Here is a 22,706-nt window from a genome sequence, read left to right as displayed (position 1 = left end):
CTGGTTGATCTCAACCTTACAAGAAGATGAAAAACATCTATTGTAACATGGTGCTTGCTTGCTGCCCTGCTGACTGATTAAGTAAGTTTTAACTAGTTACTGAGGCCAAATCTTTACCAGAAAAACTGCTTATGATGACTAAAGCTCCAAATATTACTGATTGGCTAATGCTAACGCAGTGTAGCCCACCCCAAGCAGTTCACTCACTGAAGTAGACCTGATGTTAATTTTGAGTAATAATGAATAATAATAATAATAACATGCAGCAGATGAAACAAACATCTGCAAACCTTCTATTTCACATTTATACTTCAGTTAAAAAGAAGGTTAGTGATGAAGGTGATGACTTAAAGGAGTCATATGTTTTCATTTTGTTTGGCTGTGTAATGCATCTGTTTGTGCATGTATAAGATCTGCAAAGTCACAAAGCCAATAGTCTTCCCCAAAAGGGATTTATTTACACTGCTCCAAACCTGCCCAAAAACGCCTCGTTCAAAGTCCAGATTTACTTCCGTAATTCCTCTACATCACAGAGTGCACTATCAGCATAATCCCGCCCAAAGGTAGCCATGAAGAAAGAAGGTGAGGCTTCAGTGAATTCAGGCACCATGTCGCGGAAATGCTGTGTGTTTTCAGTGCAAAAGCAAAAACCCTTTGTTTATCCTTCTGAAAACAGACGAAATTCGGAATCAATGGTTATTGTTTATTCATAACGCTGTTCCTGAGCAACACAAAACAAGCGTTTGCTTGTGTACAACGCATTTTCCGAAGCTTAGAATTGGAGGCTGACCAAAGGGACGTTACATTTCCGACACACGCTTGAAGCTTTTGGCCAATCACAACGCAACAGGTCAGCCAATCCGAGCACTCTGGGCTTCTCGGAAGGAGGGCCGTGTCAGGCAGCCTGGGAATAGAGGTAATGCAATAATGTACAGTATGTAACAAATAATGCGTTTTTTGAACTTTAAAGCATGTTAATGTTTAAATATCATGATATGACTCATTTAAAGCTCACAAACACTTATGCAAACAATAAATTCACACAATGCATCTTTTCCCTCATTTTTTCTAGCCTGAATGTTGCCTAAACACACAGTTATATTTTTACATAAAGTTAAGTATAGGTGCATGTTGGGAAAAGGCTATATTCCTAATGGTACCATAGATGTGTTATAGCAAGTACTGCCATATGGACCTTAAGAATAAAAACATAACATATACATATTGCCAATGCCACACAAGATGCTCTTTTCTAACAAACTCTATGAGAGATGGCCATTACCGTGTATTTTACTCTTGTTCAATGAGATATCAGAGATAGCATTGACTTAATGGTGGTGTTCTTTATATAAGGACAACCACGGACAACTTGCAGAAATCACCTTGAAGGAGGGCAATAGCAAGAACCTCAAGAGATCTTGTACACCTCTGGCTATTCTACATTTTTTCCTATTCACATTGATGTGGCAGGTGGCAAAGCTCTTCACTGTTATCCTGAATAGATTATGCAAACCACCAAGGCTTTGAGCAATAGCTCATCAAAATTTCAGAATATTGAGGCAAACCACAGTGTGCACAACTGGACAATAGAAATCATTAACAACAACCAGCAATGGCCACATTGAGTTCCAGACTATAAATGTGTCTGCTTTAAAATATTTTCCCCATCTACATCTTCAAACTACAATTTAAAGTATTGCAATTAAGAAGTTCAAGACCTTTCAGCAATATTTTATGCAAAGAGTATTGACCAAACCATTAGCTGATCTTGACTTGCATGGCTGATTAGAGCACTGCTCATCTCATGTAATTACTGCTGACTAGCCTTCCTTCTGGTACAATTAAAACCAGATTTTCAATGAATATGGTGATCCTCATTTAAGTACAAATCAATTCCTAAAAATATGCCCCATCCCTGCATAATATGTAAAGTAACAGTGCCATTGCTATAATTAGGTTACGTTCATTCAGTGGTTCATTCACAAAACAACAGTCATGCAAACAGCCTGACACATGGAGCTACTCGTAAGCTGATCAACACCTCAGAAAAATCCACCCACCATTTCCAGCACTGCCTGAAAAATCAGCCATGTCTGATCCCTGTTTCCTGCCAGAGCAGCATGGAGAAGCTCCCTTTCTATAAATGACTGCACGGAAACCCTGACAGAGGAAGAGTGACGCCTTGTCTAAGCATGGAAGATTTCCTCTGTGAGGTGTGAAACAGTCTGGTGTATGTGTGTGTATGCATGCAAGATATATAGTTTGCTATAACTGTTGGATAATAACAAATCTATCAACGTGCTGAATGAAGTCCAGTTTAAGCATTTCTTTCTGTTTTTTTTGTTTTTTTTATAACTACACCTCCACTTTCATTTCCTTCATTATCTTTCCAGTTTCTGTGTTGTTCACATAAACCATAATATATATATCCAGATTAGGCATGTTATGCAATGCCACTATCTGTATATTTACTTGTATCAGTTATCTGTATTCGGATTTTTAAACCTGAAGTAGGCATGGCCTTAACCATAAGATTTATTATTATTATTATTATTAGTTTTGAAACCTACGACTATGCCCACGGGAACAATATAAAACACTGTAAAAAAACAAGATGTAGAAATGCCAGCACTGTCAGCATGGTGTGTGTGATCCTGGCTCTGACAGTTCCTCAACCTCAGTAATACATGCAATATTTTCAAACAAATGTAGTTGGTTCTATCAATCCCAATGCATACTTCTAGTCTCAACCAGATGCCATGTGAACCTTCCTGGTAATTTACTACAAACAAAGAACCAAACTGACCTAATAATGTGCGTCCAATTCGATCTCTATATGTACCCGTTAATACATTATCTATTCTATTGGTTACATCCCTACTCTATATGTCTTTTGCTAATGTACATCTGGATTTATATAATAATTCTTTAGTATTTTATTTGGCCAGTATATCTTTAACACTCAAAGGAAACAAAACTTGGCACGTGCATGTCAGGCTGATAGAGAATACTGTGTTTCTGGCTCAGTGGGAATAAAGGCCATTTCCCACACACAGAGCTGGAGTGACACAGACTCTCCTTGTCCAGAAGTTCACTGTAGTCCACCACTGCAGACGTGCAGGCGGCTTAATCATTAAAACACACACACAGACACACAGACACACACACACACACACACACACACACACACACATAGAGTTTCCTGCCTGCAACGTTTCCCCAAGCATGATGTAGGCATTTTTCGTGACACTGACACGAAGGACGTTGGTTTAAATGTTATTAAATGATGTCAACCCAAACTGTATATTGCACCTTAGTACTAAGCTAGCAAACCATTACAATTAACAACAAAACAACCACAAACCAAATGTAATTCTTCCAGATCAATCAACTGTAACTAAACAGTAGCCACATCTGACCTTGCCTGATTTCTAAGAATCTTATTGAGTGGAACAGTCTAGAGCACCAATGTCAATGAGTAATAGAGGAAAGTGAGTGTGATTGGTTTAATGAGCCACATGAACACAGATGATTGAACAGATAGGTCTATTAGGTAAATGATATAACTGAAACCACCACCCATGTTCAATGCAACATGGCAGTACTTTGTTGCACTATTATTCTCAGAATACTGTGGTATTTAATGGCTATTAAAATGTACTTTTGTTTACTTTGGTTTTACTGTGTGGTTTTTGGGTACTATGGTGATTCAACTCTGAATCATGACTCTGAACACTCATACTTCTGGGCAATTTAGATTATGTTTTTGGAGGTGGGAGGAAACCACAGAACCTGGAGGAAATCTACATGGTCACAGGGAGAACATGTGAACTCTGCAGTACTAGAACCAAGCAGTACTCATGCAGTACCCCGATTTCAGGATCAAACTGGAGACCTGGAGCTGTGAGGCAACAACACTACTCACTGCACCACCATGCCACATGGCATTGTGTCAGATTAGATTTTTTTTTTTTTTATCCGATCCATTGCCATATTTATGCTTTGAACATGAGCATGTGGGACATGAGCATGTGAGACTGACACAACACAAAAAACATACATCGCACATGAACTTGTCAAAAACAACCTACCATTGAGACACTCATGTTTCACACACCTTAAACAAAAGATTGCATCAAGGCGCTGTCCTTCTAAGAGAATGTCAATATTGGTTCACTATCTGATCAGCATCAGTTGATAGGTACCAGCCAGTACTCAGCATTCTGACATTCAGTGTGTTCGACTTTGGCTGCAGCTGGATGTAACAGATTGGCGAGAGTTAGTTGCTTACAGTCGGGGGAGGAATTGAAAACGGAGCCATCAAGTCGGACACTTTCTGCTTCCCATAGTGACACTCGCGCGGTGTTTGCTTTCTTTACTGCAGACGAAGTGGACTAGATGTAATATTTCTCAGATAAACAGACATCTGAATTTTACATGTAGCAACCAGAAACACTTTTCACTGAATAGGTGAAGTTAATACTGTGCCTGTATGTACAAGAAGAAAGTTTTATTAAAAAAAAAAAAAAAAGACAAGACTATTATTTAAAAACCAATAAAGTGGGGTCCATATTTCTTGCATCAGTTTTATTTTGTTAAACATGACACAATATAACATTAAGATTACATGAAAAGGGTTTTTACTGTTATAAAATATATGGATTTGTGAGCCTTAGAGGGACGGAAGGTGTCCGAATAAACATGAAAAGCACGTCATCGTTGAGTTAATGGTAAATGGTCTGCACTTATATAGCACTTTTATCCAAAGCGCTTTACACTGTGTCTTATTCACCCATACACACCAATGTTAGCAGAGCTGCATGCAAGGCGATAACTTGCCTTCGGGAGCAACTTGCCCAAGGACACTTTGGTATGTGGAGACATGTGGGCCAGGAATTGAACCGCCAACCCTACGATTAGCGGACAACCCGCTCTACCACCTGAGCCACAGCCACCCATCTGGTCAATCGTGAAATAGCTGTGCAGAGCCGCTCTGTAGAAGCTGCACTGGATGAGAGAGCCTGCTGCTCTAGTATCGCTATCGCGATACTTTGATGCCATACATCACGGTGACATGGTGTTGGCACTGTCCCAAGTTGGACAAAATATTGTCAACATGGGTTTGATAGATTCCTGAGTAACTATTTTACTTGCTTATGGTGAAATACACTTAACTGAATAGTATTAATTAATTTAAGCAAATTCTAGTTCAGGTTTTGATAATGAGACATGACCTTAAGATTATAAGGTTCTATCTTCCATTCATTATTCACCCAGATAGAACCTTATAATACTAAGGTCATGTCTTAGTATAAAAACTTGACCTGGAATTTGTTTTTGCATATAATAAATGATGATATAATACTTTCATTAGGTCTATTAGGAAATCTGACTGCTTTGGTTTCTTTAGATCTTATACCATATGTAGTTTTCATTGGCGTTTTGTCATTTCATAGACACTTTTTGATCTGAATAACCAAAAAGTGAATTAATTTCTGCTACATTTGACACCTCTTATTGAACTATCGGTGATCCTCAGAGCGTCTGTCACTACTGTGCCCTATTCTGCGCTGCCTGCCTGATGGAAGAGCTGACTGATCTTGTTAGCTTCCCAGGATATTATTCAGTTATTTTAATCTGTGCTCATAAGATATTCTTTTGCTTTCTGTCTCTCTGAAATTTATATAAACTCTCTCTATGTGGACTGGTCTTGAATAGTGTGCTACAACCAAGGACATGACACATGTACCATTGTTTTATATGCTATTGTCATGAATGTTACAAAATTTGAAAAGTCTTTCAGCATGTGAAGGAATGAAAATGGTCTACATAGTTATTATAAGATAACAATGACAATTAGGGCTGCAACAACTAACCGATAAATTCGATAATTAAAATGATCGACAACGAATGTCATTATGGATTAGTCGGGTCTGTGATGTCACTGTAGCCTTCAATTTGCACAATGTTTGAAGGACAGCATTGGGCAGAATGTGAAATAACATTTTTTTTAAAAATAAAAATGGCCTTTTAATCCAACTAATCAATCAATCGACAGATTAACTGATTATCAAAATAATCCTTAGTTACAGCTCTAATGGTAATGAAATGTTTTTGCTAGCTATGCCTTTAAGAGAATTTCCTTCTCTTTTGAAGAAAATAACAGGGTGGTGAGAAGCAGCCAGACATGAAACAGAAATCTGTTACCATCATGAGGTGTATGATTTTCCACTAACAGCACATCCCATAGTGTTTTATTCCTCTTATACCACAGAAATTGGCCAATTATTACAATTTTGTATTTATTAAAGAATGACACATTATGCTTTTCATGTTTATAACTACATTTTTTTACATGTTGTGGAAAGCCTGTGAAACAAGATAGTTTGTGTTATCACTTATGTTATAACAGCTATCAACAGCTATCAACTATACATCATTAAAACTATAAAACATTATTACTAAAAAACTATAAAATATTTTAATTAACAGTGAAATTTACTATAACAGTAGGATTAAAGTCACTTTAGCATTACTCCATTTCACATTAAATAAACAAAGCAAACTATTGACTGCAAAAGTAATATGCAGTGGTGTCTTCAACAGCGATGAGGGCTGGTATTCTCAGTTGGTGCGGTCTGAATGTTTTGAGATAAGCAATCTTTATGCCAAAAATAAATAACCAACCTCATATGCCTCATTTACCAGTACGCTAATGACTTCTATTGGTTTGATGTAGGACTAAAGCTACTGGTATAAGAAATTAGGACTATTGTTTTTGGATTTCATGCTTTAGAGATTCAACCCCATACAAAAAACTGTGACTGCATGGCCATCAGGGCCTCATGAAAAATCTCAGACCTTAAAAGGCTTTTTCACATCTGTTCATTCACAGATATTGTTCTCTCTCTCTCTCTCTCTCTCTCTCTCCATCTCTCTCTTGCTCTCTCTCTCTTTCTCTCTCTCTCTCTCTCTCTCTCTCTCTCTCCTTTCTAGAGATCTGAGCACCTTGCCTACCCATCATCCCCATTCCATCCCTACACATGCATTTTTACAAGTGAGATGGAACTCAACTAACATTCAGCTTGCCACTGTGGAAAAAATGTAGGAGAAATAATGAAAATGTGTTAGGAGACAAACCAGGGCACTTTTTTCTATTTCATATTTAAGTGAATTTTCATGATTGCCAAAGTGATTTCACCAATTTCATTGTCACATTTCTTTCTCTTTCAATCCCTAATCCCTCTGCTTGCTTTCTTATGCTACTCCTTTACAGCTACTGTAATTCACACACATACTGACACATTTAATTCCAGGTTACCAGGAACCTAACGACTTTCTGAAATCTAACCGACAGCTATGATTACAGACTGGCATGGAAAAGCACATATTCATTCATATGCATTCCTACAGGAAATTTAGTCATAATGTTCTATATCTAAAATGGGACTGAAGTCATAATGATTCCTTTTTTATTGGATGCCACTTTCATTTCCAACATTGTCATGAAAAGAAAAAAAAGGACACAGCCAGGGTCTACAGCGCATGTTTTTGTACTGGGGGAGGAAACTGGAGTACCCCCACACAGGGTAGAGGTGGGATTTGAATCCCCAACCCCAGAGATGTGAGGCAAACCACCTCATTATTCCCTCATTATTTCAATTATAAGTAAGTTTAGAGGTTTTAAATTTGCATTTTGAATCTGTTGCTGTTAGCTCTCAATATGAAAGTCCATAGAGCTGCCACTGCCAGTGAAGCAAGCAATCATTAGGCTGAAAAATCAAAACAACTCCATCAGAGTGATAGCAAAAGCATTAGATGAGGTCAAATCAGTTAAACCAAAACCATGGAAAACAACTTGTGGAGAGTGACAGAAGAACTCTTTCCCTGGTAAAGAAAAACACTTCAGCAGAAGAGTTGGCCAGATCAAGAACACCCTACAGGAAGTAAGCGTATTTGTGTCAAAGTCAACAATCAAGAGCAGACTTCACCACAGTAAATACAGATGCTTTACCACAAGATCTAAAACATTTGTAACCCTCAAAAACACAAAGACCGGATTACAGTTTGCCAATAAAGCCCAAACAGTTCTGGAACAACATATTATGGACAGATGAGACAAAGATCTACTTGTACCAGAATGATGGGAAGAGAAGAGTGTAGAGAAGGGAAGGAACTGCTCATGATCTGAATCATACCACCTCATCTTATTGTGTGGGCATGCATGGCTGCCACTGGAATGTATTTATTGATGATGTGACTGCTAACAAAAGCAGCAGGGTGAATTCTGAAGTGTATAGATTTATATCATCTGCTCAGATTTCGCCAAATGCTTCAAATCCTGTGCAGATGGACAATGACTCAAAGCTTGAAAGCAACCAAAGACTATTTTAAGGCAAAGATGTGGAATGTACTGCAATGGCCAAGTCAATCACTTGACCCCAATCCAAATGAGCATGCATTTCACTTACTGAATTCAAAACTGAAGGTAAAGGGGCCTAAGATGAAGCTGGAGCTGATAACAGCTGCAGTAACGGCCTGGAATTGCATCACCAGGGAGTAAATCCAGCGTCTGGTGATGTTTACTGGTTTCTAGACTTCAGGCAGTACTTGACTGGCAGTTTGTCATAATCATAATGCAGTGGCCCTTCAGACATTGCAGGGCTTTTACAACAAGTGTTGCATGGACAAAGTGAGGAAAACAATCAAGGACTCCAGTCACCCACATCACAGTCTGTTCTCCTTGCTGCAGTCTGGCAAATGTTATCGCAGCATGAGAGCAAATACAGAGCGCTTCAGCAGAAGCTACTTTCCACAAAGCATCTGTCTCACTAATGAGGATGCAACTTAGGTACAGATTAAATTGCACACAATTCACATGCACATATTGCACTTTATGACCATCTACTGTACCTCTTACCCTGGAAAATTCATTAAAAAAAAAAAACATACCTACACACAGCTGCATCAAAATAACACCGTCCTGTCACACTGTGTACTGTCTTGAAGCACTATTCCTGTCAATGTCTCTTGTGATCTTTTTCGTTGCACAGTCTTGTACTTCTATACCATGTACTTGTACACCATTACCACTAGTCACTATAGACTCTTGTACTCCAATCTATTTGCACATTCCTGCTTGCATAGGTCTGTAGAGTCTATTTATACCACACTGTATGTAGATCCTGTTTAGCCTTTGTTTGTTTGATGATGCTGTTGTAACGTATGAAAACACAGCTCTAGGACTTGCTACCAAGCATTTCACTGCAATTATCATACTGTGTACATCTCCCTGTATGTGACAAACGAAACTTAAAGCTTTTTCAATTACTTTTGATCCCATAAAAAAGAGAAACCCACATATAAGTGCTTGAATTCCCACACTGGTCACTCGATTTTTGAATGTAAATACCCTTAAATTAAAGCTAAAAGTCGTAAAGCATTATTCAATTTTAATATACTAAGGTAGACAGCTAAAATAACAATATCCAAATATTTATGGGCCTGACAGTATGCAAGTATAATTTATAGTGTAAGTGCAAGTACTCTGCAACAATTAATAGTTAATTTTTAATTTAACCAACAATTCCGGAATTAAAGGAATCATCGAAAGTCTTACGAACATGTAAGAGTGAAGCATGGTTGGAGGAACGGGAGTTTGGAACCACCGGTGATATAAGAAAATTCAAAAATATTAACTAATGTACATACCACCATCATCATACAGTGAGATGGAGCCTATGCAATAAGATGTACCTCATCAACAAAGCAAAACTGAAAACAGCTCATCTTTGACAAAAAATGTTGCATTTCATTTCAATAAAATGTTTAGATAACTGGTCAAACCAGATTTATACAACACAGTATACTGTAATACAGTTGAGTATAAGGGAACCAACACACCACCAAAGCTAAACTGTAGGAAGCATGTGACCAAGGGGAAGAGAAAATACAGACCATAAATAGACTGATGTTCATGGTGGATTAGCATATTAGCTCACGAAAACGCTCTGGTTACACATGCCCAATCATTTATTTACTTATTTATTTTTATCTAATAATGTATTTACATTTCCCTTAACAAGATCATTTCATTTGACCATGTCAAAGGAGAGATACCTTTGACACATCCCCGCTGAAAAAAACAAAAAAAAACAAAAAACAATATCATCACAGAAATTCGTTTCCATTTCATAGTAGGACGTATTATATTAAGGACGTAGGTCCTTAACGGTATCCACTAGACAAAGCATAGCACCAACAGAAGGCAACAAATTACCAGTAGAGACCCACAGGGACCATTACAATTCCCATTATAACCATTGAAACCATTACAAATTCTATGAGGGTTTCTGTTGTCTGTTTGTTTGTTTGTTTTTTCAGCAGGGAATGTCACACATCCCTGCCAAATTTCTGTAATTACTTTCCAGTGTATTTCTAAAGAAAGTGACACATCTACAACCTACTGGTTTCTTCTAATCAGGTGTCTTGCCTTTTACAGATGTGTTTTTATTTTCACTGACCACCCTAAAGGTTTTAATAAGTACACAACAACTAAACAACACACCCACACACACACACACACACACACACACACACACACACACACACAAATGATTTTTCCAAACCTGTTTGATTAAAAATTGACCAAGAGACCAGGATTTATGAGTAACAACCAACTTCCAAAAAAGAGACTCGAATAAGCCTGGGAACGTGAAGCCTAACAAATTGGAAAGATTAAATAAATATCCTTATGGGAAAATGTATGACCAACATAATGTGCTTATATTATATATGTATATATGTGTACTGCATATATAAGCTCTCTAAAGTACATGTTCCCCAATTCCACATGCTCTGTAAATTCATTTCAGTAGGCTGTGTGAAGCATCTAATAGAACTACATTACCAACAGGTCAAGAGAAAGTCATTTGCTGGATGCATTTGAAACATGCATGCGATTAATTCGAATAAAAGTCGGTAAACATGAATAGCTGTCTCCAACTCAGCAGTAATCCAGTTGTAGTTTCTCACTAATGTGCTATGAAAGTCTACCCTCCACTAAACATCAGAAAGGAGACAGTTTGCAGGATATTACTATGTCGAATAAGTCGAGTAAAATTACGTCGAATAGCTACTCACCAGCTCCACTTTGGATGATCCTTTGTTTTTGTTTTTTTATTATTATTTAAGAGATGCGAATCAAAAGTGAAAACCCCCTTTACAAACACACAAGACGCACCGCCTCTCTTGAACTACGCCAGCCGTGGGCAGATGTGCAAGTCCTATATGAAAAGTCCAACAAAGTGCAAAGCTGTAAAAGCGTGAACAATAATCGTGTCGGTTTGAACTGCTCACAAACGCACAGGGTTGTGAGATATCGAAAAAAGAAAAGGTCTAACCATGTCACAGACCGAGCTTCACTGCTGCTGATTACACGGCACTGCCTCCTGCAATGGACTCGACAAGTTTAAACGGACGCCACATGAGTTAGGGGCGGGGAATATGAGTCATGCATTCATCATCATCATCATCATCATCATCATCATCATAAGATCCGAATTAAAATATTTGATGAAGGGAGACCCGGGAGCACTAACAAGCCTCTTCAAAGGGGATCCCATCACAGACAACAGATGGGCTTCCTGACTGTATTTCTTCACTGGTTTCCAGCCTGATTGCTATGGAAACTCATCTCATCATAACCACCAACAACCAAATATCACAGTTTGCTATATATTTTCAAAAATGTTCATATAAAACACTGCATCAGCAGTACACCAATGAAATATTGTGGCTATGGAAAGAAACTGGATGGCACAGTGGGAAACTGGTTTCCTGGTTTCCTCCAGGTTCTCTGGTGTCCTCCCACCTCCCAAAAACATACATGCATGAGCACTGGCTACTCGGGGTGGACAGTGTAATCTAGGTACTGCTGTGTATACAATGACTACACACACACACACACACACACACACACACACACACACACACACACACACACACACTGATTCAAGTTTTTCCATGAAAACATAGTGTATTTGCCATTCATACTGTTCTACTCAATAGCTAATACACATATTCACTGCCCATAGCCTTGTTATTTATTTATTTATTTATTGTATTCTATCTATCTATCTATCTATCTATCTATCTATCTATCTATCTATCTATCTAAACTGTCCCTAGCTGAGTGTGTTAGTTTCCGGAATATGCTCCAGATCAACCATGACCCTGACCAGGAGAAATGTCTTATTGCAGTGGACTGCAGTGTGCTTTCATTCATCTTCAATACTTAACCACTTTACCCTGGTCAGGGTTGTGGTGAATCTGGACACTATCCTGGGATCACTGGGCACAATGCAGGAGAATTCACCCTGGATGGGATGCCAATTCATCACAGACAGCACTAGTGATTTCATACATCATTTTAACTAGAGATACAGTATATAACTGTATGGTGTACTTTAATTATATGAATTATACTGTAAAGTAATTATACTGTAATACTGTTCAGTAAATAGGGCATATTCAAAAATGAGATAAGAAGATAGAAGAAGATCATTTGAGATTAGAAAACACACCTCGGAGAGGATATATATATATATATATACATATATATATATATATATATATATATATATATATATATATATATATATATATATATATATATATATATATATATATATATATGTATGTATAAAATGCATTTCTTTCCAGGAGATCTAAAAAGAGGATCTCACTGACTCCAAAAATATATAAGAACATCTTAAACAGTTACTTAAAACTTCTTTTATTAAAGTCAGATGGTGGAAAAAGCAGTATGAAGAATCTTATATAATGTTCCTCAGGAGAGAATGTGTGTTAATAGCAAATTACTGCCTGAAAGGCTGTCACCACACTAACCACGCTGTTCTGTTCTCTGGGCACTGGGGAATTCATTACAGCACTCGCCCAATATGAGATCATTAGTGTGGGAGAATAAAGGATCGTGAACTTTTGATGGCTGAAATAAAGTTTTCTGTTAAAACTAAATTTAAAAAAAAAAAGAAAAACGTGGTGGTGATAATATTCAGCAAGATCTCACCTAAATAAGTAGTCTTTAAATAATTGAGCTTGTCGTTCTGTTATAATGCAGAACGTCAGCTTTATTTGACATTTTTATGTGCACTTTGCCTTTTACCTTACTCATATAATTGAACATTAACAACAAAACTAACAACAGATCTAGAGTTGATTGCTCATGTGACATTTGCATCTAGTGTCTGTTGTTATTATCTCCTAACATGCAGAGGACATAAGAAGTGTCATGAATGTAATAAATACCCTGAGTATTCTCAGCATTTGGCCTGTGAAAATCATCAGTGTGCATTATTAAAAAGCATGAACACACTAGTGAACTTGGCAGTGGATTACAAAGGGAGGTAGTATGAAGGTTTGGAGTTTATGTTATTAAGAAAAATGTTTGGACAGATCAAAAGCATTAAAAAGTAGGTGAAGATATCTCAAAGGTCACCATATAGCAGGGTTTTTCAGTCCAGTCCTCAAGGACACCAAGATCGTCCACATTTCTTTTGCTCTCTCACAGACCCCAATGCTCCTACACGTTCATTAATTCATCTTCAGTCAATGCTTTATCCTGGTCAGGGCTATGTTGGAGTTTATACCAGTAACACTGGGTGCGATCCATCCTTAAATGAGACGCTAATCCATTGCAGGATACCATACACACACGTTCACCCCTAGAACTCATTCATACCTAGGGGCAATTTAGAGTAACTAGGATGTTCTGGGAGGTGGGCGTAAACCCAGAACCCACAGGACATCTCCTGAGATACACAGATAGTAATCAGAGCACAGGATCGTACCAGGGACCCTAGAGGCATCAACGCTACCCAATGTGCGACCGTGTTAATCTCTAAACAAACAGTATGATCTAAACCATGTAAATCAAGAACTGTGGAGTCCACAAGGACTGGAATGGACACCACAAAACCAGAATTCACCAGCATGATCCCAAAGGATTTAACACAAGATGCTGTCCACTGGTAAGTCTCTAGAACAGAGAAGTCAGGTTGCTAAAAGACCATAATAAAGCCTGTAGAGTTATGGACAGATTAACACATACCATAGTGATGGAATGATTAAAGTATTGAGAAAGGAACTGCTAATGAGTCATACCATTTTATTTCTGAAGCATGGTGGTGTGCAAGTCAAATTTGCTGCTTTGAACTCTAAAGCCCACCTGGGTAATCAAATGACTTAAGGTTTTGCGTCAGTAATGTTTCCTTTATCGCTGCATACACTAATGTACAATGTTTAGGATAAAATATTAGCCACTTTTTATGTTCTCACTATTACCAAGAACAACCATAGTCAAGAGATATCAAAACCAACCCTGACCAGAAGGTAGTATAATTATTTAATCTGTAGATGGGACAGATGGTATTACTTTCTTCCCTGTCAATCAGCTTGACACTAGTAAAAGACATCACATATATAAAGGAATGCTCCCATACAAGTGCGTTCAGCTGCCCATGAGCAGATGTTAAATAATGCATGAGCAGAAGTTAAATAAAGATTCATGCTTCATGCATCTCAATGAAGGAAGCTTTGTCACTCTCCTAATTATAAGTACACAGTTTAATTTGCTCAATACATCCAAACAGCCAATCACCTTGCATTATAAATGATGACATTTTCAAGGCAGGACCACCAGATGGCAATAGAGTGCTGTGATAGGGTTATGCACACACCACAGCACACACTTGAGTAGATGATAAAGCATATAGAATATAAAAGTATAAATGGATGTGATGAAAAATAAACGTCAAAATCAGCATTGATGGCAATAAATATTCAATGGACTTTGTAAGTGGTTTGCACAGTGGCCGAATATTAACCAATACCGTGAAAACAAAGCCAGGACATTATGATGTGCAACAACTACAGTCTATGCTTTTAGCTATTTTGGTCTAAATGTGGGCTAGTTGTAGTTAGTTAAGAGTGTGTAAGGATTTGATTTGGTGACATTTTAAAAATACCAAGGCTTAGTATACTGTTAGGGACCGTTGAATCTGCCAAAGAAGGGTGATATGTGTATCAGAGATCTCTCGGAAACAAAAGACACCTTTTATCTCTGGGATATCTGTAGAAGATGTGAGTGTGAAACAGGCTTCACTTTCCTCCAAGGACATGTAGTATATTTGCTTAAGACTACATCAAATCAAGGATGAAGATCTATTGGCTTCCGTTCTTTTCATCGGTCGGAGACATGAAAGCTCCTTTGAGAGTTGGCAGAAGCTCTGAAACCCTGGACCAGGCGAGCATAAGTCTGCCATTGATGAGGGAAAGGAAAGCGATCTGCTCCACAAAGCATCTGTTCATGCTCCTTTTCCCACACTTCATTGGGGCAAGAAAGGGTTAGATCTCAGATGACTTTGATGAGCAGCCATCTCTCTCATAAGAAGAAGGGAATATTAAGAAGTGTTATTTTGTAGGTCATCAGTGTTGAAGGCTTGTAGTTATAGTGGAAGTGGTAGTAGTAATAAGTGACTTATTTGCAGCACTTTGCATGTTGTCGTTTGAGTGTTACTGGACTGTGAGGTACAAAGTCAGGGTATTTCAGAACCGTTTGTAATACATTATGAGATGAAAATTTATTTTGAATTTCTTTGAAAAGTTGTCTGTGATGTCATGTTATTTCTCATTTTGATCCAGATGGCCTTCTGTGTGATAAAAGTTTAACGCTCAGAAATAAAGGTACCAAGCTTGACTTTTTGTTGTCACTAAGGTGGTACAATTAAGAGTACACTTTTTGTATCTTTAGTATTTGTGTTTTTTCTTGGAAATAGGAATATATTATACATTTAAACATAATTTAATATATAAGGACCACTGATATACCATTAAATCTTGGCTCTAAAAGCTAATTAGGGGGGGGGGGGGGGGGGGCACTTTTCCAGGTAAAGGATACACAGTAAAGGTAGAAATCATGCATCCTTGATGGTACCATGCCAGCGACAAGGTTTTCTTTATTTCTGAAAGTGCTGGAACTTTCAGCATTGATATGCATGTGCCAGTAATAACACCATACATCTCAATAATATCTTTACATTCCATGAGCATGACAACACAATTATATGACACATATGGATCTAGTATAAGATGAGTGCACAGACTTCATGTCCTTCTCTTAACCCTTGTGTGTGCTGTTTGATAGCTCCGTAAACTTTCTCTTTCAACCTCTCTGCTGGTGCCATGATAATATCCATTTTGTCCAGACACCATGAACTTGTGAAATTTAACAGGGAACAGTCAGAGCTGGACTCAGCCACCCACCTTTACTTTTCGAGCACCAATAAATTTTAGTGCTCTGACACCTGAGATTAACATGGCAAATTCACACCACAAAGTGCTGGAGAAGATGCGGTTGTTATGTTGAAGTAATCCTTCATTTACACCGTTATTTTACTTTTCAGTGTCCTAAAAGCTTTCCATAATTCATATTTCATGTTGTCACATTTGATTGATGAAGAATGTTGAGAAAGAAGCTTCCTCATAGTAGTCATAGCATTTCTGGGGTTTTAGGCCTTTCCTACATTATATGGAAGCACACCCATTTCACAGCTAGATTAACTGGGGAAAGAAGGAGCACATGGATGCGGTCTGACTGCAGTTTGTATAAGATTATCTCAGTTTATACTTTTTTTAAAAAATAAAAAAAAAGGATTCCTCATGGGATAGTTAAGAATTTTAGGTTTCCTAAAAGGGTTTTACTTAGAAGTAGCATGCGTGTGTGTGTGTGTGTGTATGTGTGTTTAATCCTAGGAAAACGTTATTCTGAGCTCCCACATTCCATTCTCATCTCTGCTCCAATGCTGGCGGTGCTTGAAAGTTCGTGGAAGGGGATACAGCTCCTCTAATCTCAAACACGCACACATTCCAGTCATTCTCTGACTTCATTCTAAAATGCTGCTGTATCCCATACATGGATGTCAAAGATCTGTGTATAACACCAGCTTTGATTGATTTGGATGCAGGTTTATTTACATGCCCTTATCCAGAGTGACTTACAACTTACAACTCAGCAGTTCAGGGCCCAGTAGTGGCAGCTTGGCAGTGCTGGGATGTGAACTCACAACCTTCCATTCAGTAGTCCAACGTCTTAACACTACGCTATCACTGCCCTTTAGGTTTATATTTTCATTCTTTCAATATAATTTCTTTATACATGACTATAAATGTGTCAAAAACACATTCACATAAGGAAATTTTGGTGATTTGGAACTTTGGAACTTCATGGTGAAAAAGAGCTCTAGAGATTTAGTATCCAGGTTTTAAAAACATAACAATTAAAGGAGGATTTTAGTGTTCCCCATTTGCCTAGCTGATATCCCAATCTGGCATTTGCATATCTGTCATGTAATGGCACTGTAAATGATATAAAAACATAACCTCGGAGCTATTGAATTAGGTGCTACAAAGTAAAGTAAAAAAGCGGATTATGCTTAAAGTATGTATTGTATGTGGAACCCCATCCTCTCCTCTCATGAATCTCAGCCCACCCACTGCTTTCCTGCACATTTTTCCACACTATATTAACTTTCCTGCAGGAGTTTTATGGATTAGTGGAGCAAACAGGATGCTCTTTAGCGTCTATGGAGCTGCGACTGCTAAAACCTCTATTAAAATCTGTTGCTTCCTTTAGCATACACAACCTACTCTTTACTGGCACTGTGCAGTCTTGTATATTGTGCTATACTTTTAGATACCAAACTTTGGACTGTATATATTTATACAACCAGTATATATAATGTAAATACAGTATACATTCACTGTCCACTTTAAAAAGAACACATGTACTATTGATCATTTATGCAGTTATCCAATCAGCCAATCATGTGGTAGCAGTACAATGCATAAAATCATGCTGATATAGGTCAAGAGCTTCGGTTAATGTCCAGATCAAACATCAGAATGAAGAAAAAGGGTGATCTCTGAGACTTGAACCATGGCATGTTTGTTGGTGCCACATGGGCTGGTTTGAGTGTTTCAGAAACTGCTGATCTGGAATTTTCACACACAACAGTCTCTAGAGTTTACACAGAATGGTGTGGAAAATAAAAAGCATCCTGTGAGCCGAGGGTCTGCAGGCTGAAACACCTTGTTGATAAGAAACATCAGAGAAGAATGACGAGAATGGTCTGACAGGAAGATTATAGTAACTCAAATAATCACTCTTTCCAAATGTTTTGAGCTGAAAAGCATCTCAGAATGCACAACAGGGCTGTTGTGACAGGGCTGACAGGAGTGGAACCTGATGTGGTCTTCTGCTGTTGTAGCCCATCTGCCTCAAGGTTTGATGTTTTCTGCAGGTGTACAGGTGTTCCTATTAAAATGGACAGTAAGTGTATGTGCTATAGAAGCCTGTTTCCTACCTCCTTCAATAGCCAAGAATTTAACAGACACAAAACAATTCATCATTCTATACTTCCATACTTTACAGTGTATCTAGCGGTCAGTCTATAAAAACCCCAACTCACAGCCTATGACTCTTCCGCCTCGGCTTAGCGACTGTCTGAGCCTGTTATGTGAAGAATAAGCAGATTCACAGACGATGCTATGCCTCCTTAGTAGAAGGTCCAGTTTTACTGACAGTTACTGATTTAAGTGCCAGGGTATTCGAATATAATACCTCGCAGAGTTCTCTGTTTTGGAGCTAGAGATTGTTGCAGTAGCATTGCATCACTGTCTGGCCATCTCACTGCAATACCATGTCTCGTTACTAAATAAACGTCATGTCACGATGGTTATGTGGACATACTTAATGAGCCAGACTGAAAGGTTCTAGTCAGAGTGGAAAGAATGTTGTTCGCCATAAGCCGATTTTCACACAGTCCTCTCTAATAAGCGATTTATAGGACTGCAGAAATTTGTGTAAAGCAAGACCATACAGTATTATGCTTGGCAAAGATTTTTTCCTGTTTTCAGAACAAAGACACTGTGTTTGTGATGGATTCTGATAGCATGATTGCTGACAGGTGTGGTATTCCAGTGAGACATGTTGCATTGCAAATCTCACTGTAGCTCAAAACTCTCTTACTGTAAGCTGAAAGATGAAAAGATTCAGCTAGACTTGCCTTTGTCTACAGTATATTTTTGGAAGACGATTTATTATTTTTTTTCCCCATTCTCCATTTCTATTTGGCCTTCAGTAACTCTTACCAAAGTCTTGATTTATATAGTTCAGGCTGCTTTTCACTTCACTGAAAATGAGCCGTTTCGTGTACTCTCCGTCAACCCTGAAGGTAAAGCGACTCTCTTATTTTCCAGCTCACTCAATTTAACTGGCAAACATTTGCAACCACATGAAGTCTCAATGACATTTCCTTTCTCGGACAGACAGACAGACAGATATACAAACCCATGTGCATGAATACAGAAAGACATATGCAGACCACATTTAGACATATGTAAGTTCAGCAGATTGATATAGAGTTAGGAATGAGGTAAATATCATCTAGTCACAGTGTTCTCGTGTTAGACAGTGAGTAGAGGTGTGCATGTGAAGAACTGGCAAACACCAGTAAAAAAAAAAAAAAAAAACACCAGTGAAATTCCACTCAGGAGGCAATGTGAGATCACAGCCCACACAATAATTTGCAGTCCAGGGCCTTTGATATTTTCTCTTTCTGACCCTTTCAGTGTGGCCATCTGGTACCCAGAACAAACTGCTTCAAAGCCCCATTCCCCAGCCGTTAAAGCAATACACAGCAGCATTAATTACGCTTGTTTATTAAAATTAAAAAGGCTGGTTATTTATGACATAGGAAAGCATGCTGTGTGCATGATTAGAGGAAGATAAGAGGAAGAGTCAGGAATAAGAGAGAATAAGAATGAGACAATGTCAGTGCTGTAAAAAAGCAGTGATTAATAGTATTTGGCTGTGATTTTTTTTTTTTGGCTGCATTGTATTTGTCAAGCACTGTAAAATGCCAAAAATAATCTGAATTGCTTAAAAGTGGGAAAGGCCACACATATCTATTTCAAAATACAGTTGACCTTTAAGTCCCCCCCTCCATATCTCATAATGTGCTAGCTGAGAAATAGAGCAACAGTAAGATGTGTCACCCCTGAAAAAGTCCAAAAGTGATTATTGCTTCACATGCCTTTTTCTGCAACACGATAGCCTGTTAAAAGGTCTGTGCTATAACTCAGGCCATGAGGGCATTTTATGCATGTCTCTGAAGGGCCTGTAGACTCAACGGCAGCCCAACTCCTTTCTATAAAGTGACCAATAAATCCTGTGCCCATTTCCAGGCCTCGTTAATGGAGGCCAGCGAGGATGTGGAAATCTTTTCCCTTTTGATCGAGTCAGACTTGTGTGTGCATTTTCTTCATAAAAGCACCAGTTGAGGAGGAAGGTCCAAGAGCGACATGGTCTAATGATGACATGTGAACACCGTTCGAGGATAAAAGTAAGATCTGGACAAAGTGTCTAACTCCAAATGTTCGGCAAAATGAAATCACTCAGGTCCATGCTTGAACATTGTGTAACATGTGCCCTGGACACAGCTGGCCTGCTTAAAGTAAAAGGAATTACTAGTAAAATATATACATTTAGATTAATTCTAGTGATCATTATATGAATTGTATAACATTCTTGCAAGAATGAACTGTGCATTATTAACAAAATTCATATGTGAATAATAAGAAGTAATAAGTGAGGGAACAAAAATCTCAATGCAGTAGACAAACAGAACCTTTTCTTGAAAGATATTATGTAATTACTGAGAACAGATACTAGAAATGAAACGACTTGTTTTACCTGTCAGGTTTAAATGTGGTTGGAAAACTTTCTAACAATCAATAGGAAACAGCAGAACCCTGGGGCATACAAGTGTACAATACATTACCAGCATGCCACATTGTTTGAAACTGGTCAAAGGACACAATAAATACCACTTTGTGACTGACAATGATATTCCAATCCAACAAATAAGACTTTTATTTATTTTATACATATTACATTTGGCATAAATTTATTGTCTGAATAATTGTATTGTGTGCCTTTTTTTGCCTGTTTGTCCAGCTGTGTGTGAAAGCTCCTCTTGATCTATTTGATCCACCCGGGGCTTGGAGTCAGAGAGGAAAATGAGGTTGAGAGACATCTGATCATTACTGAGCTACGAAACCTTTCTCCATCACTCCTTCTTCCTCTACTCCTCCTCCTCCTCCTCCTCCTTTCCTTGTGGAACTTTATCCCTCACCTGCAGTTTCCTGTCTGTCTCGAACAGCAGACTATCTTCTCATTTTCAATCACGTTTCTTCCTGCTGCTTTCTGAATTAAATCTACATTCTCTCATGGGTTTGTCAGAATACGTCTTCTCTGCCTCTTCATGTTACATATTCAGAATAAAGCATATTGTTCTGTGGCTGTAAAGAACAGAGGATCAATAAATCCATTGTGAATGAACTACTCCATATACTCACTTACTATAAATCCACATGCATACAGTGCATAGATGTGTGTATACTACAGGTAGGCCAGAAGCAAAAATATACTGTGGCTTCATTACTTAACTAAAGGAGAAAACTTTGGCTACGGGACATGTTGTGACTTACCAATTACAATTAAGATAAGTGGAAAATTGTGTTAATTAGATTTAAATGAGTTAATTTTATGATTTGATAATTATCACAACAATTATCACATTGTAAAGCTGATGTTCACTGGTCAGTTAAACCAGCCAGCATTCAAATATAGCAAGATAATGACTCAAAACAGAGCTGTTGTACCCTTAATTTATTCCTAATTACTGTGAGACAGTAACAGTGCTTGCTTGAATTATTCAGCAGTGGCACACTAGGCTTAGTAGTGATGGCTGGTCATAGATTAGATAGGAGGGATAAATATCTAATAAATAGTAAATACTGTAGCTCAGCAGTGAAACTATTAGGGTTGAGCAATGTATTATATCACAAGGTCTTATAAGAATGATGTGGGGAAAACATCATTGTACACACACATACACACACACACACACACACACACACACACACACATATGCACACATGCACGCACACACACACACACACACACACACACACACACACACACACACACACACACATATGCACACATGCACGCACACACACACACACACACACACACACACACACACACACACACACACACACACACGGTTTAAGCGGTTCAATAATGCTCTACTGGCTTCATGCCACATCAGTCCTTTGAGTAAGCTGTACTTTGATTGGAACATGTACGTATCTGCCTTTCCCTACTAGCTCAATTACACCAGCCAAAAGTGTTGCACTATATAGCCAAAGGTATGTGGACACCTGACCATCACCCTCTTATGTACTTTTCGAACATCTCATTGAAGATTTCATCCTCCTTTGCCATTATAATTTGTTTCCACTTTCCACTAGATTTTGGAGCATGGCTGTGGGGATTTGTGCTCGTTCAGCCACAAGAACATTGGTGAGGTCAGGCACTGATGTTGGGTGAGGAGGCCTGGGGTACAGTCTCCATACCTGTTCATACCAAAGGTGTTCAGTGGGTTGAGGTCAGGGCTCTGTGCAGGACACTCGAGTTCCTCCACACAACTTTGGCAAACCATGTCTTCATGGAGCTCATTTTATGCACAGAGGTATTGTCATGCTGGAACAGATTCGGT

At 38.3% G+C, this 22,706-nt stretch overlaps 1 protein-coding gene across 2 annotated transcripts in view; it reads right to left on the bottom strand.

The window, feature by feature from the left end:
* LOC108269972 (hippocalcin-like protein 1) overlaps positions 1-11,481 on the bottom strand; it is a 31,804-nt gene extending 20,323 nt beyond the window's left edge. The window contains exon 1 of one of the 2 annotated variants that reach the window (XM_017476169.3): positions 11,403-11,481. The gene's annotated coding sequence lies outside the window, so the exon portion shown is untranslated. Of the gene's footprint in view, positions 1-11,142 lie in introns of both variants that reach the window. The other variant, XM_017476168.3, reaches the window with a different exon arrangement.
* Between the last annotated feature and the right edge of the window lie 11,225 nt (positions 11,482-22,706).

This window comes from Ictalurus punctatus, chromosome 9 (assembly GCF_001660625.3).
Source record: "Ictalurus punctatus breed USDA103 chromosome 9, Coco_2.0, whole genome shotgun sequence".
NCBI classification, from domain to species: Eukaryota; Metazoa; Chordata; class Actinopteri; order Siluriformes; family Ictaluridae; genus Ictalurus; species Ictalurus punctatus.
The sequence above is the reverse complement of the archived record's forward strand: the minus strand, read 5'-3'. Positions and strand labels throughout refer to the sequence as shown.